The sequence below is a fragment of the Microtus ochrogaster genome (assembly GCF_000317375.1).
Source record: "Microtus ochrogaster isolate Prairie Vole_2 chromosome 14 unlocalized genomic scaffold, MicOch1.0 chr14_random_2, whole genome shotgun sequence".
Classification (NCBI taxonomy): Eukaryota; Metazoa; Chordata; class Mammalia; order Rodentia; family Cricetidae; genus Microtus; species Microtus ochrogaster.
Genome location: NW_004949097.1, coordinates 1,550,496 through 1,565,032, shown reverse-complemented (window position 1 = coordinate 1,565,032; position 14,537 = coordinate 1,550,496). Strand labels below are relative to the sequence as shown.

General features: G+C 45.7%; 1 protein-coding gene across 1 annotated transcript in view; it reads right to left on the bottom strand.

Annotated features, from left to right (window-relative positions):
• Emp1 (epithelial membrane protein 1) overlaps nucleotides 1–917 on the bottom strand; it is an 18,409-nt gene extending 17,492 nt beyond the window's left edge. The window contains exon 1 of the mRNA XM_005364512.2: nucleotides 777–917. The gene's annotated coding sequence lies outside the window, so the exon portion shown is untranslated. The remainder of the gene's footprint in view (nucleotides 1–776) is intronic.
• Between the last annotated feature and the right edge of the window lie 13,620 nt (nucleotides 918–14,537).

The window sequence follows — 14,537 nt, the reverse complement described above, 5'->3', positions numbered from 1 at the left end:
CCGCCCCACACCTCCACATCTGGCCAAGGATTCCGGAATCCACGCCAGTCTTCCCATCCCACCAAATCAACCCCTCCCAAGTTTTATTTGAAACACCCTCTGCCTCTATTTCCCTAACGGTTTTTCTTTAAACAAACCAATCCCCTCTTCCCATCCTGTTAGGGGGGTGGGGAGTGGGGAAAAGGAAGAAAGGAAATACTTAAACAGACACGAATAGACCAGAGGGGCTGGTAAAAGCAAGAGCGAAAACAAACGGAAACCCAGATGTTTATCTACCATCACCCAAAAAGCCAACAAACAATCCACAAAGCAAAGCAAACTTTCCTTTCAGAGATTATCTATTGCGTTTAACCTTCTTAAAGAAAGAAAAAAAGTCGAAAGTGTCCTCATAAGACACCGTCCTTGCAGATTTCAGTTCAAAGCAGTTTAGATCAAAATGGAAGATTTGAGAACATCTTTCGAGCTTGCTTTTCGTGCATTTCGAAGGCACGTAGAGATTCCTCCATAAAGAACATTCCACTCAGGCTTGTTCCAAAGTCCCTGTCCCTTCCACATCCTCAGCGCAAGAATGCAGATAGCAGCAAGAGAACCGGATTACAGCCGGAGCCAGCTGATGTCCCAGATTCCCCCACTACTTTGAGCTGAAAGTTTCAAGGTCTCTGTTCTCTGAGAGCCGGAGAAGGCTAACAGAGAAAATAAGAGACCAACGACTTCAAAGACCTTTAAAGGCAGGGAGCCTGGCCTGCACAGTTTCCCCAGCGTGGGACCGGTCCTACCTGGAGGGTCCGGAGACTGAGGCAGATGCCCTGAGCGATGGAGCTGGCTGCTGGTCGGTCCGCTCTTCGGGAGGTATGCGGCCACAGTGAGGGGAGGGCCCTGCCTCCAGAGGTTATAAGTTTCCTGGGCTGGTGTGCTGGGGTGTGTGATGGGCGGTTTCTCCTCCCTGGGCTTTAAAGGAGTTTCTATGAATCAGTCTGGATTTAAAAAAAAAAAAAAAGAAAGAAAGAAAAAAAAAAAGTTGGTGAGTTACGCCCTGCTAAGTTGGCAGTCAGTCAGAAGTGGCTGGGAGTGAGCCATCAATTCAAAGAAGCCTGTTGTAGCTCCCTGTGAGTCAGACTCACAGACCACAGTGGAAAAAGGAGCGACATTGCTTCAGTGAGTAATAGGAGTCACACAAATAGATCTGTTTACCGAAGCCTGTTTCTGCTCCCCAGAAAGGAGATTCGGTTGCCACAGACAAATGGCAAAACACAGGTTAGGCTCAGGAGGAGAAGGGGGGCGGAGGATAGGGACAGTCTTGTGTTAAACCCCAGCTAATCATCAAACAGGATTCCCGGTCTTCCCCCCCCCCCCACCCCGGCACCGGTGTCAGTGACTGCTCATCACCAGGAATTAACACATGCATTTCTTATGGGCTTCCCTACCTGCCCTCCTGCCCTGACCTGGGGGAGGCAGTGGGATGAGGCCGGTGAAGCAGAAGAGCACCCCAGCAAGCTCTGAATGTGGGGGTACTGGGTCTTTAATTACGCTCTCTTGCCCTTGGAGATTGTACTCGCTGCTGGAGGAAGCCCTGGAATTAAGGACTTTGCACTCCAATCTCCGTATGATAATCATTTGGACCTTGCTCCACAGGTGGCTTTTGTGAAGCCGGGCACCTGATCAACACAGTGTCCCTGAATTACTTTCCCCTTACTCTCAGAGTTGGGGGTGGGGTTACAGAGTTCTCTATTCCCACAGGTTCAGGTCCTGGGTGCTTACATTTAATCAGCTCCCCTAACTAGCAGTCTGACTTTGGGCAATGTACCTACCTTTTCCCTTCCTGTTTCCTTGTGAATGTAATGGGAACAGTAGGTGCCTGGTACACACATGTGACAAGACATACGTGTATCAGCAAAAGTGAGGTGGATCATGCCTGTAATCTCAACATTTGAGAGGCAGAGGCAAGAGGATTGCTGTGAGTTCAAGGCCATCTTGGACTCCATTATAAGTTCAAGGCCAATTTGGGCTACTGAGACTATCTCGGAAGAGAGAGAGAGAAGCTAAAATAAAAATAAATACACGTAGACAAGGTGATACCTAAAATGCCAGCTGTTGGTTGGTAGCAAAAGGGGAGCCACAAGTTCAAAGTGACTTTGAGGCTGGCCTGGGATACAGGAGACCCTGGATAAATGAATGACTGATATAGAACCTATGAAGTTGTACACAGTGGTCATTCAATATTAGCTACAATGATCATTTCCCAAAGACGAACCTAAATAAGAAAGGAGAATTCTCAGAGAAGGTATAGGAAGTCGCTGTAGCTGCCAGCCCCCAGGAACTCTGTTGATGCTGTTCTCTCCCAATCCTGACATCTTCCAATCCAACGCATGCCTCTTGGTACTCATTCATTTATCCAACCAGTATTTACTATGCAACAGCCTTTCCGGGGCCCTACTAAGAACTGGGTTACAGGAGTGGACTGCATTCCCACCCTCTTGGAACTTAAGTTCCAAAGAAAGTCGAGAGGGATGGGCAGCAGGCAGCCAAGAGAATGCTGATAAAGTCAGGTGCTACCATGCACAAAACTCAAGTGCAAGTGGATTAAAGACCTCAACATCAGTCCGAACACATTGAACCTGATAGAAGAGAAAGTGGGAAGTACTCTACGACACGTGGGCACAGGAGATCACTTCCTACATATAACCCCAGCAGCACAGACATTAAGGGCCTCATTGAATAAATGGGACCTCCTGAGACTGAGAAGCTTCTGTAAAGCAAAGGACACTGTCACTAAAACAGAAAGGCAACCCACTGACTGGGAGAAGATCTTCACCAACCCCGCAACTGACAAAGGTCTGATCTCCAAAATATATAAAGAACTCAAGAAACTAGACCGTAAAAGGCTAACCAACCCAATTATAAAATGGGGCACTGAGCTGAACAGAGAACTCTCAACAGAAGTTCAAATGGCCAAAAGACACTTAAGGTCATGCTCAACTTCCTTAGTGATCAGGGAAATGCAAATCAAGACAACTTTAAGATACCATCTTACACCTGTCAGAATGGCTAAAATCAAAAACACCAAGGATAGCCTTTGCTGGAGAGGGTGTGGAGAAAGGGTACACTCATCCATTGCTGGTGGGAATGCAAACTTGTGCAACCACTCTGGAAAGCAGTGTGGTGGTTTCTCAGAAAATTCGGGATCAACCTACCCCTGGACCCAGCAATACCACTCTTGGGAATATACCCAAAAGAGGCCTTATCATACAACAAAAGTATATGCTCTACTATGTTCATAGCAGCATTGTTTGTAATAGCCAGAACCTGGAAACAACCTAGATGCCCTTCAATGGAAGAATGGATGAAGAAAGTATGGAATATATACATATTAGAGTACTACTCAGCAGTAAAAAACAAGGACTTCTTGAATTTTGCATGCAAATGAATTGAAATAGAAAACACTATCCTGAGTGAGGTAAGCCAGACCCAAAAAGAGGAATATGGGATGTACTCACTCATGTTTGGTTTCTAGCCATAAATAAAGGACATTGAGCCTATAATTTGTGATCCTAGAGAAGCTAAATAAGAAGGAGAACCCAAAGAAAAACATATAGGCATCCCCCTGAATATTAACCTTCATCAGGCGATGAAAGGAGACAGAGACAGAGACCCACATTGGAGCACCGGACAGAAATCTCAAGGTCCAAATCAGGAGCAGAAGGAGAGAGAGCACGAGCAAGGAACTCAGGACCGCGAGGGGTACACCCACACACTGAGACAATGGGGATGTTCTATTGGGAACTCACCAAGGCCAGCTGGCCTGGGTCTGAAAAAGTCTGGGATAAAACCGGACTCACTGAACATAGTGGACAATGAGGACAATGAGAACTCAAGAACAATGGCAATGGATTTTTGATCCCACTGCACATACTGGCTTTGTGGGAGCCTAGGCAGTTTGGATGCTCACCTTACTAGACCTGGATGGAGGTGGGTGGTCCTTGGACCTCCCACAGGGCAGGGAACCCTGATTGCTCTTTGGGCTGACGAGGGAGGGGGACTTGATTGGGGGAGGGGAAGGGAAATGGGAGGCGGCAGCAGGGAAGAGACAGAAATCTTTAATAAATAAATAAATTTAAAAAAAAGTCAGGTGGTAAAAGCTATGTAAGGAAAGTTCGGTGGTGCTTGGTTATATGTCTGTATTTCTCTAAATCTTATAGAAAAGAGAATTTTTTAAGTTATTTAAGATGATTGAGGAAAACACACACACTGATTGGATACTTTGCTCTTCACAAGTCCCTGAGAATGGAATCCTACCCCTATGAAGGTAAAACTGTCTAGATTTTTTTCATTAAAAACTGATGATGTGACGAAGATGACATCAGTTTCTCATGTTTCCCCCTCCCACCTCTACCATCACTCGTTTAATAATAACAATAATAATAATAATAATATATGTCTGGGATGAGCCACTCCCAGCAGTGGGCTGGGGCCCCTGGGAGCTGCACGGTGCAACCCTCTGGGGAGGGAGAAGAGACCGATGGGGTTGGAAACCTGTGAGCTGTCAGTATATGCACCCCTAACATCATGCTCTGCCAGCTTGAGGCTCTCTCTTCCCTCAGCAGAGTGTAAAGCTGGCTTCCAGGAGTCAAGTCCTGGGACTCTGGAGAATGTGAGCTGGCTGCATTTGTAAAAAGAGAAATCTGGGGCCTGTGCGTGGAAGGAGGTTCTAGTTTTTCTTCTTCTACCTGGCAGTGGAGGGGACCCAGAAATCTGCCTCCTACAAGGCAGCCAGTGGAAGCAGCCGCTGTGACTTTCCAAACAGACCTAATAAATCTCACTGTCCTGTGCACTTGGAGATGTTTAGGTTCAGAGAAAAATGTTAAGTGTGTTACATACACACAACAACAGAGAGAGACCCATATGAAGGCAAAGGTTTGTGTTGCTATTGTTTAAAAATAAATGTTACCTAGGAATCTTAACATCTCATAGTTAGCCCTTGGGCATCACTGACCTGGTTTATAAAATAATTTCAAATCTAGGGAAGAATCCAATCTGTTTTGACTGCGGGCGCCAGTAATCGAGCCTCTGGGTGTATGAAAACATCGTGACTGAGGCCCAGTGTCGTGATGCACGTCTTTAATTCCAACATTCTAGAGGCAAAGACAAGCAGATCGCTGTAGGCCAACCTGGTCTATACAGACAATTTCAAAACAACCGGGGCTATATAGGGAGACTTTATCCCACCCCCACCCCCCCGCAAAAAAAAAAGTGTCACTGGGCTGAGAATGTGTGGCTCAGTTTGGTCGAGTGATTGTCTAGTGTACGTGAAGCCCTGGGTTCGATTCCCAACACCAAATAAAACTGGGCAAGGAGATGCTTATCTATAATCCTAGCACTTGGGAGGTGGAGGCGGGAATAACAGAAAGTCATAGTAAATTGGAAGCCACTTGGGCAACAAAAGACCCCGTCACAAAAAAAAATAAATAAAAAATAAAATAAAAAATAAAAAACCATAGCAGCTGGCTCTTGCAGCGACCACATGTGCATAGTTGTGGCTTTGGACAATGAAGCTCCACACAGGGCTGGGGAACAGGACTCTCTAGCGTTTAACGGTTATTTCAAGCAAACCAGAGTAATCTACTTTGCTCTGCTCTGCTGCCGTTTCCCTCACTAGGAAAGTGGATTAAGGATGTTCATTACCACACAGGCAAAGAGCCAGGCACAATTTCACCGGACCTCAGTAAAGGCCTACTATATTCTCGGGAAGGAATGTGCCCTCCTGCCCAGTGAGGCAGTTAGGCTGGCACTGGGACATGTCCCCTCTTTCTGCATCAGTAAGAATCTCCTGGCACCACGCCCTTGAGGGCAGATTTTCAAGCCTGTGCTGGTGTAAACACTTTTAATGAATGCTTAAATTGGGAGCTTCTGGTGTCTGAAAGAGGGAGCAGTCAGTTGCTCGGGATCTGGCTCCCCACAGCCCACAGGAAAGGGAACTAATGAAGGCTTGAATTCTATGCGAATCCATCTGCTAGGAATCCTACACAATCCCCCAAAGGTGGTCAGGGAAAGCTGTTCAGGGAACACCATTGTTAATATTAGCAAACACTGTTTCAAACAAAACAGGCTGCAAAAAGCCCATATAGTGATGCAGTTTTCCCCAAAGTTGAACCGTGGTTCCTTGCTATCCCTCTTTGAAAAGTGAGGATTTAGCAACAATTCCCCCTTCCTCCCTCTGGCTTCCTTTCACTTCTTCCTGTTGGGCCTTCTTTGTTCTTCCCTGGGGCGTTTTTTTTCTCTCTGCTCTTCCTGTTTGCTTTCCTAAGCTCCTCTCTGGAAATGTAATTTTAATACAGTCTCATAAAATGAGATGTCTCTAAGAATCCCCTCATGTCATGGCTCTCTGATAATTTGTGCTGAAACTATTCTGGAAAGATGATACGGATGAAATTCCAAGAGGGCTCCAAGTATGTGGGCTTGAAGCCTCCAGCTCTGCACAGAGGACAGGCTTGAACCACTTGCTAAGGAAGAGGTACTTGCTGTTTCAGGAGGCTGGCAAGACAAAGACATCTGACCTCACAAGACAAAAGTCCAACCTGGTGACACAGGCCGGTTATCATATTGATACCAATCACAATGACAAGTTTCTTCAGGTAATGGGGACACATAATGTATATGGCCCAAATGGCTCAAAGAACATGTCCTCTTTTGGAGTGTATCCCCTAGGGATATGGTTTGATAACCAGAAAAGAACAGCAAACATACAAATAAGAAGCAAAATAAAATATAAAAGCAAAATTAAAGGGCAAAAATATTTGGTCTTTTTTTACAGCTCCTGTCAGTTGCGGTATTGGAAGGTGTATACTAAAGGGATCTTGACTAAGTAGGGTTAATTTTGTACTTTACTTCTCCTATCATAAAAGCATCCTTCCTACGGCTTCATGGACTGGATAGTTGTATTAAGGAAGAGACCATCCCTGCTTTGCTTACAACGGTCAGCCCACGCAATGGGCAGATGTCGTTTGCTTAGAGGGTGTTTGACTAAAATCTAGCACATGCAACTGCGTGCCTCTCATAGCCAAGCAAGTGAATCTCCCGCTCTCCTTCAAGATTTGTTTCGAAAACTTAGAAAACGGTCGCAGCACCTCTCTAGCTGAGATCCCACCACTGCGGGGGAAGGAGTTGGGACCTCCTGTGTGCTTTCAAAGTTGTCTGAAGAAAATCGCCATGGAAGAGGACCCAAAGACAAGCCGTCCAGTCTAGAGATCGAAACATGTACTCCCCATCAGGATCGCACAGTCTTCAAAGCACAAAGGTCCATGCTCCATGTGGGGTCTTTAAGACTAGCTAACACCCCAGAGACAGGATGTTCTGCATAGGGAAGACAAACAAGACCAAGGAGAGAGTCAAAGCATTATGCAGCCTCAATGAGCAATGGGATATTCATTGTGGTTAAGCGACAGCATAATTGGTCCAGTTCTAAAAATATGACAGGAAAATGCCCATGATGTTTGTGCATACACATACACACAAATATAAAACAACTTAAAATTTTTACATGTATGAGTGTTTTGATGGTGTGTAGAATGTGCACCATATGCTCACCTGGTGTCTGGGAAGGTCAGAAGAGGGTGTTGGATCGCCTGAAACTGGAGCTATTGATGGTTGTGAGTACTGGGCATCAAATGTGGGTCCTCTGCAAGAGTAACAAGAGTTCCTAGCCATGTCTTCAGACCCTATAAACAAATTTTAAAAATTGGTTCACCTGCTGACTTGGATTTCAAAAGCAAACTATTAAGTAAAATTTCAATAGAATTTCCAACAATTTCTGAAACATCCTTCTGCCATTTTGAATGATGTTTTTTATGTGACTTGACATTTTTGGTATTGGTAATTACATAATCAAAATATCTACCATCCATAAAAAATGTTGAAAGTGTTCTTTGTTCTGCAATATCAAATACCCAGGCAAGATTTAATCCTTTAAACATATATACCTCACTAACATGGTAAATTTGCTTTCTTCTTGAGTAAATAATGAAGTTAAATGTATAACAACAGACTTGTTCTAAAATATATTTATCTATGCTTTATTAACAGTAACTGTTTGATTTGTGTAACTATTTTACATAACTCTGTACCCGGAGTGAGAGAAAAAAAATTCTCAGGCAACAACAAAAAGAAAGTTCATGGGGCTAGAAAGATGGCTCAGCAGTTAAGAGCATTGGATAGGCCGGGAAGTGGTGGCGCACGCCTTTAATCCCAACACTCAGGGAGGCAGAGGGAGGCAAATCTCTGTGAGTTCGAAGTCAGCCTGGTCTACAAAGCTAGTTCCAGGACAGTCAGAGATACACAGAGAAACCCTGTCTCAAAACAGAAAGAACTCTGCATAGAATAAAAGTGTCTCTGTAGCTGATGACCGCCAGCTGCAGAGCCATCCTTCCCTGGGGAGGGCAGGAACAACACTGATGAACACACACACATCTCCTCTTATAGAGGACACTGATCCCGCCGCCACCTATATATGTTCAGGGGATTTGTTGCCCATCAACATTGTATCTTCAGACAAATCACAGTGCTATCTGATGCCGAGATTAGTAGTTGTCTTTCCAATGACAATTTCTGTCTAGCGGTGTTAGCCTATGGCTATGCCGGTTGTCTTAGAGCTGGGGGTTTCTCAGTTCTCAACGCCTCCTCTCTGGGATGACTTGAAGAGTGATCCTGTCCACAGAGACTCAGATCAACTATTCTCTTATTCCAAATTTTTACTCTTTTTTATATTGTGTGTGTGTGTGTGTGTGTGTGTGTGTGTGTGTGTGTGTGTGTGTGTGTCACTGTGTGGGCATGTGCACAAGAGTGCAGGTTGGATCTATCCCCTGTGGCTAGTTACAGGTGGCTATGAGCCACCCAATCTGGGTAATAGGACCCAAACGCAATTCTCTGAAAGAATAGGTACTCTTAGCTGCTGAGCCATCTCTTCAGCCCCGGCTCCCTTAACTCTCAAAGAGAGGTTTTATCAGGAAAGTCTGGAGTTGTCTTAATCTAAACCCTGTACTAAACACCTGGCTTGTTGTTTTTTGCTCTTTGCTATTTGGGGGACCTGCCATCCAGCTCCCAGATAAATCACACAGAGGCTTCTTCTTTCTTATAAATGCCTAGGCTTAGTTTGGTTTGTAAGTAGCCAGATTTTCTTAACCTAAATTATCTTGTCTATCTTTTCACCTCTGGGTCTTTACCTTTCTCTATTTCTGCATATCTCTCTTTCCTTCTTACTCTGTGGCCTGCTGTGTAGCTAGGTGGCTGGATGGCTGGCCCTGAAATCCTCCTCCTTGTTCTTTTCTTCCCAGATTTCTTCATTTATTTATTCTCCATTCTCTCTGCCTACTGTATTAATAATAGAGGATTGTTTGCTAAAAAAAACTTGCTAAACAAGTATATAAATATACTTACTATAAAATAACTTGTTTAAAAACTTGAGTATTTTTATTTTTAATAATTTTATACATGTAAACAATGTATGAATTGCAATCACAATGCCCTTGTGCGGGCTTGTCCTCTATGCCAAGCCATGGAGATCCGGCCTCTTCACCATCGGCAAGTGAGACTGTGACAACCTTCAAACGTCTCAGCCTTGCAGAAGATTGATGCTGCCCAAACGTGGTATATCCCGTAACCCTCTCCTAGCCTAGGGTCATGCTACAAGTGGCAGGTAAGTCCATTACTTTTATTTTCACTGGGGCCTTAAGTTTCCCTCACCAATTTCAGTTATAGGGATAGACGGGACCTGTTCCTTCCCACTTAAAACTGCCATTGTCCTACATTCTTGTAGGACAATTTTTCTCTCATTCTTTCTTAGCAATACCGGCTTGCTCAGCACATTTCCTGGGTGGAGATATCCTTAGCCGCTTCCCCAAAGCTTTGTTCCACTTCTTGGAGCCCCTTTTAACCCTGCCCATCTCCAAGATTCTATTTTACAGGTTCACTCATCCTGCCAGACCTGTGCCCAGGCCAACCCACAAGGAGCTCTCCACATACACCAGCTTCGTGGATACCAACAGGACAAAGATTGACAGGTTAATTTCACCCATATGCCTACTCAAAAAACTTCATTGTCTCTTAACACTCATGGATGCTTTTACAGGATGGATAGAAGTGTTTCCAATCTCCAGGGAAACAGCAGATGCGGTAGCTCAGAGTCATGGAGCTCGTGTCAGAAGCTCTCAACATCTCCTGGACAATGGGACTCGTCAAACTAAACAAGCTCTCCACTAAATTCAGGTTGTCTTGGCCCTCGCCTCAGGGCTACTCCATGTTCCCCTATGGGCCTGAGCCCTTTTGAGTTGCTTTATGGGGGTACCTACCCTACCTATCCCTCTTAAGGACAGGACCTCACACGGTAATTCTCACCACCCCCTCGGCTGCCAAACTCTTGGGACACCCATGCTGGTACCATCTCTCCAGGCTCACGTGGGCACCAACTCAAGACACTTGGTCTGTCCAGCAGATAGGACCTTCCACCCTCTGGTTTTCCAGGATGCCGCAATGAAGGGCCTACCTGCTCCTCATTCTGGCACACTCACCTTTATCAATAACCACTTTTTTTCCCAGACACCTGCCTTCTCATCTCCCTCAAGGAACAGATGCCTGCCTTCTCCAGGATGACAGTTCATGGGATGCTTTTCCAGCCACACCTCTCGCTAAACGTGGACACCTGGCTCTCCCCTTCCCCACGCCACCCCATGCCCACAGGAAGTACCAGATTTGAGTCTACACCCTTTGTTCCCAAGAGAGCCTAAGTGTTTGTCACAATTACCATTCCAGTTTTCTGTCACCCCTATAGCCAAAGAGTCTGGAATGTTAGGTTGGGAGTATAGGTCCCAGCCCCCAGGCCTGGTCTGGACTTCAAATCCCAGAAGCCAGGTCCTGAGCCCTCTCTGGGGGTGGGGTCAGGACCACTCCTCAGGGTACCTTAAGTGAACCCCCAAAAGAAGAACACGTGGTCTCCCTTTCTCCCTCCTGGGGGTCGCTTTTCTGAGGCTTCCCATTTCCCCCTCGGGGCCACCCAAGAGTGCAGATCTCCCATTAAACCTGGAATATTTCTTAATTTGGCTTGTTTTGATTTGGCTTGACTGGGAATTTTTGCATCATCGGAGAGCTCGCTTAGGAAATATTCCTAACACATATGTACTCCCAAACTTCCCCATCTACTCCCCCCAGGAATCCCCAACATGTCTCCCTGCCCAATTTCATGTCCTCTCTTTTATTCTGATGATTAATAACCCCAAATCCAATCAGTGCTGCCTGTTGGAATGTGGACTAGTTCTGTTTTTTGTCTTGCGCAGGTAGCTATGGCTATAGAGAGCTTGTGAGAGCAACAGCCATGTCAAGACCAGAAGACAGCATTTCAGGTCACTCTCCCGATTCTCTGGTTCTTAGATTCTTTCCACCCTCTCTTCCATGAGGGTCTCTGAGCCTTGGGAGCAGGCAGGAGTTGACACAGATGTCCCATAGAGGACAATAGACACCTCTTCTCAGAAATTTGACCAGCTCTGAGTCTCTGCCTTAACTGCTGACCACTGCAGAGAAACATACGGGGGAGACAGAGGGAAGTGCTGATCTATGTGCACAAACATACATATGTAGGAAATCGTCTGGTAACATGTCCATTTAGCAAGACAACTGTAGTAGGTTCCCCCACACACCAAGAGCCTATGACCTCTCTAGCCAGGGTTATTGATAGGCATGAAGTCCCCCTGTGCAGCAGGCCTGCTAGTGGCCCCTCTAACTGTCACATAGTGTTTCACCAGTAGGCACATCTTGACTGGCAGGTTGGTATTGCAGCATGATGGGCAATGTCATGGAAGCCCCGTCCCCAAGGGCCTGCAGAGCCCCTGCCAGTACTATGGGAAATGGTCACCAGGGAAGCTTCCAGGTCAGTTCCACCTTGGTTTCTCCATGTCCTTCTACACAGAGTTTAGTGGCAGGGTTTTGCCAACTGGGTCTAATGGACAACCAAGAACAATGACAGGTCTATGCTGAGCTTGGGATCTCTGGGGCCTTTCTAACCCATAACACACAGGGAGAAACCCCACACCTGGCCTTCATTTAATGACCTGAGTCTTCTAGGGGGAGCCTTGGCCATCCATGCAGGGTATGGAAGATTTTGTTGAAGCTCCTTCCAAAGATATTTAAATTATATATATTTTAACTAGCTTACAAAGTAGTGGTTTCCTATAAAGGTTTTTCATACATCCTTAGTTTGGGATAACACACTCCCAACCCCTCCTCTCCCCTGTAACCTTGGCCTCTACTTTCATCTTTAAACCCCATTATTCTCCCCTCTCTAGTTTCATATCATGTGTGTTCTAGCATGCCCTCACCTCTAAAGACCACTTCCCCTCCCACCTTTACACACCCTTTCTAGCTTCCTGGGATCTGCGTATCAAATTAAACACACAAATATATACACCCGAAGTTAATTCTGCAGATGAGAGGAAACACACGGCCCTGGCCTCTGCACGCGGATGACTTCACTTAGTGTCATACTTTCCGTTCCATCCAGCATCCTGCAAATTACATTTGTTTACATTTGTCTTTGGTGCTGAATAAAATTCCATGTGCGCTTGTGCCACGTCTTCACCATCCATCCTCCAGCTGGTGGGAGTCGCGCGCTTGATTCCACTCCCTAGCCACTGCGAACAGGGCACACGGACGGACGACAAGCGTCTCTGTGGGAGGACATGGGGTCCTCAGAAATAGGCTCATGTGAAGGACCACCTGGTAGTTCCAGCCAAAACAACGTTTCTGAATATATTAATAAAGGCAATTAAAATGGCATACAATCTTTGAACAAACTCCCAATAATGAATAGATTTAAATGTATATAAACGAGTTCAGACAGAGGCCAGAGAGATAGCTCAGCAGTTAAGAGTACTTGTTGCTTTTGCAGAGGATCATGGTTCAGTTCCCAACACCTATGAGATGCTGTAACTCCAAGTCCAGGGAATTCAGTACCCACTCCTGATCTCTACAGGCACTGCATGTACACAGTACACGTACTACATACAAGCAGGCAAAATACTCATATGTTTAAGAACATTATTAGTGTGTGTGTGTGCCGGAGAAGAGATTTAACTCAGAGCACTCACCCAGAATGACAAACCCAGATTCAATTGCCAACACTAAACACACACACTAAAGTAAACAATTTACCTCAGTTCTGTTAACTATTACAAGAATTCTTTCTTATACATGTGCACATATATATGGTTTACTCAAGATGATCTGCATGTTGCGCTGACATCAACTGTTTTGCACAACAAAAGGCCTCCACTATCCCTCTAGCAAAGCCCCTGAGCATTCCAATGAGTGTAGGCTCAGTCATTGTTTGTAACAGCTACCTAGTATTCTACAAAATAAAGAGATTAGATAATTCCCATTGACGGACGGGGGTGTAATTTCATTGGTAGAGTGGTCACCGAGCATAAACAGGGCCCTGGATGCGATCCTCACATAAAAACTGGACACGGCAGTACATGCTTGTGCTCTCAGCGATGGCCAGGTAGAGGAAGGGGGATCAGAATTCAAACAACCAATCCTGTATCCGTGGGCAATGGACACCAGGAGCAATACCTTAGCGAAGCTCCCTGGACACAGCACAGCCATACACACAATGACATCTGACATCTTGTGCAAAGTCTGTGTTTCTCATTCACTGAGCTGCCGGAGGGTGCTAACGTCATCACGGAGTAGTGTATAAGCTGAGAGAACTGATTTAAGCAATGCTCCGTGCATTTAAGATCTCAGCTTCTTCAAGGGGGCACCCCTCATGATCCGCAGCGCCCCTACCTTTTCCGATCCTGCAAAATCATGGCAGGCATGGATGAATGGGTGAAAACTAGCTTTCTCTGGCTTCCCCGGCCTCTTTTGAGTCTCATGAATGTTTGACAGTTCAAACCCTGATCTTTCTCCCAGGAATACAATGCTAAGCGGGATGGCCAGCTCCCCTCTTCATACACCTGCTATCAAGTTGAGCACACCGATTTCTCTACATTCTACACTGACAGCGTCATTTTATCTTAATTCCCTTGGCTCAGGATATGGCCCTCATCGACTCCACATCAGACTCACAAGGGCAGCAGTCCGTGTGCTGGCCATTTGTCCCCACTGAGTGTACAGGTCCTGGAATCCTGCTAGAGCAGGCAACCTGGGTGGGTGAAGTCAAACAACCAAGCCTGTGCTAATCCAATCCTTGCCAAGGAATTTCTGGCCCTAGCTCAGAAGCAATAAAATGGAAGGTCCATATTCATTTGGTGGCGAGATGACAGCTGCACAGATTCCTCGGCTTGGAGTGCCTGGGGGCTGGGCTGCGGTGGGTGGGGCTGGGTGTGCTTCATTGGGCTTCAGCTCTTGACTTTGCCCTTTGCAGGGACAGCCCTAAAGACTCAAGTCCAGGTTAGTGTGGGTTCTAGGTGAGGTCAGCCCTGAAATAATATACACACAAGCAACAATGAATGGACTCCATAGGTTGTATTTGTATGTTTATGCATATATATATATAT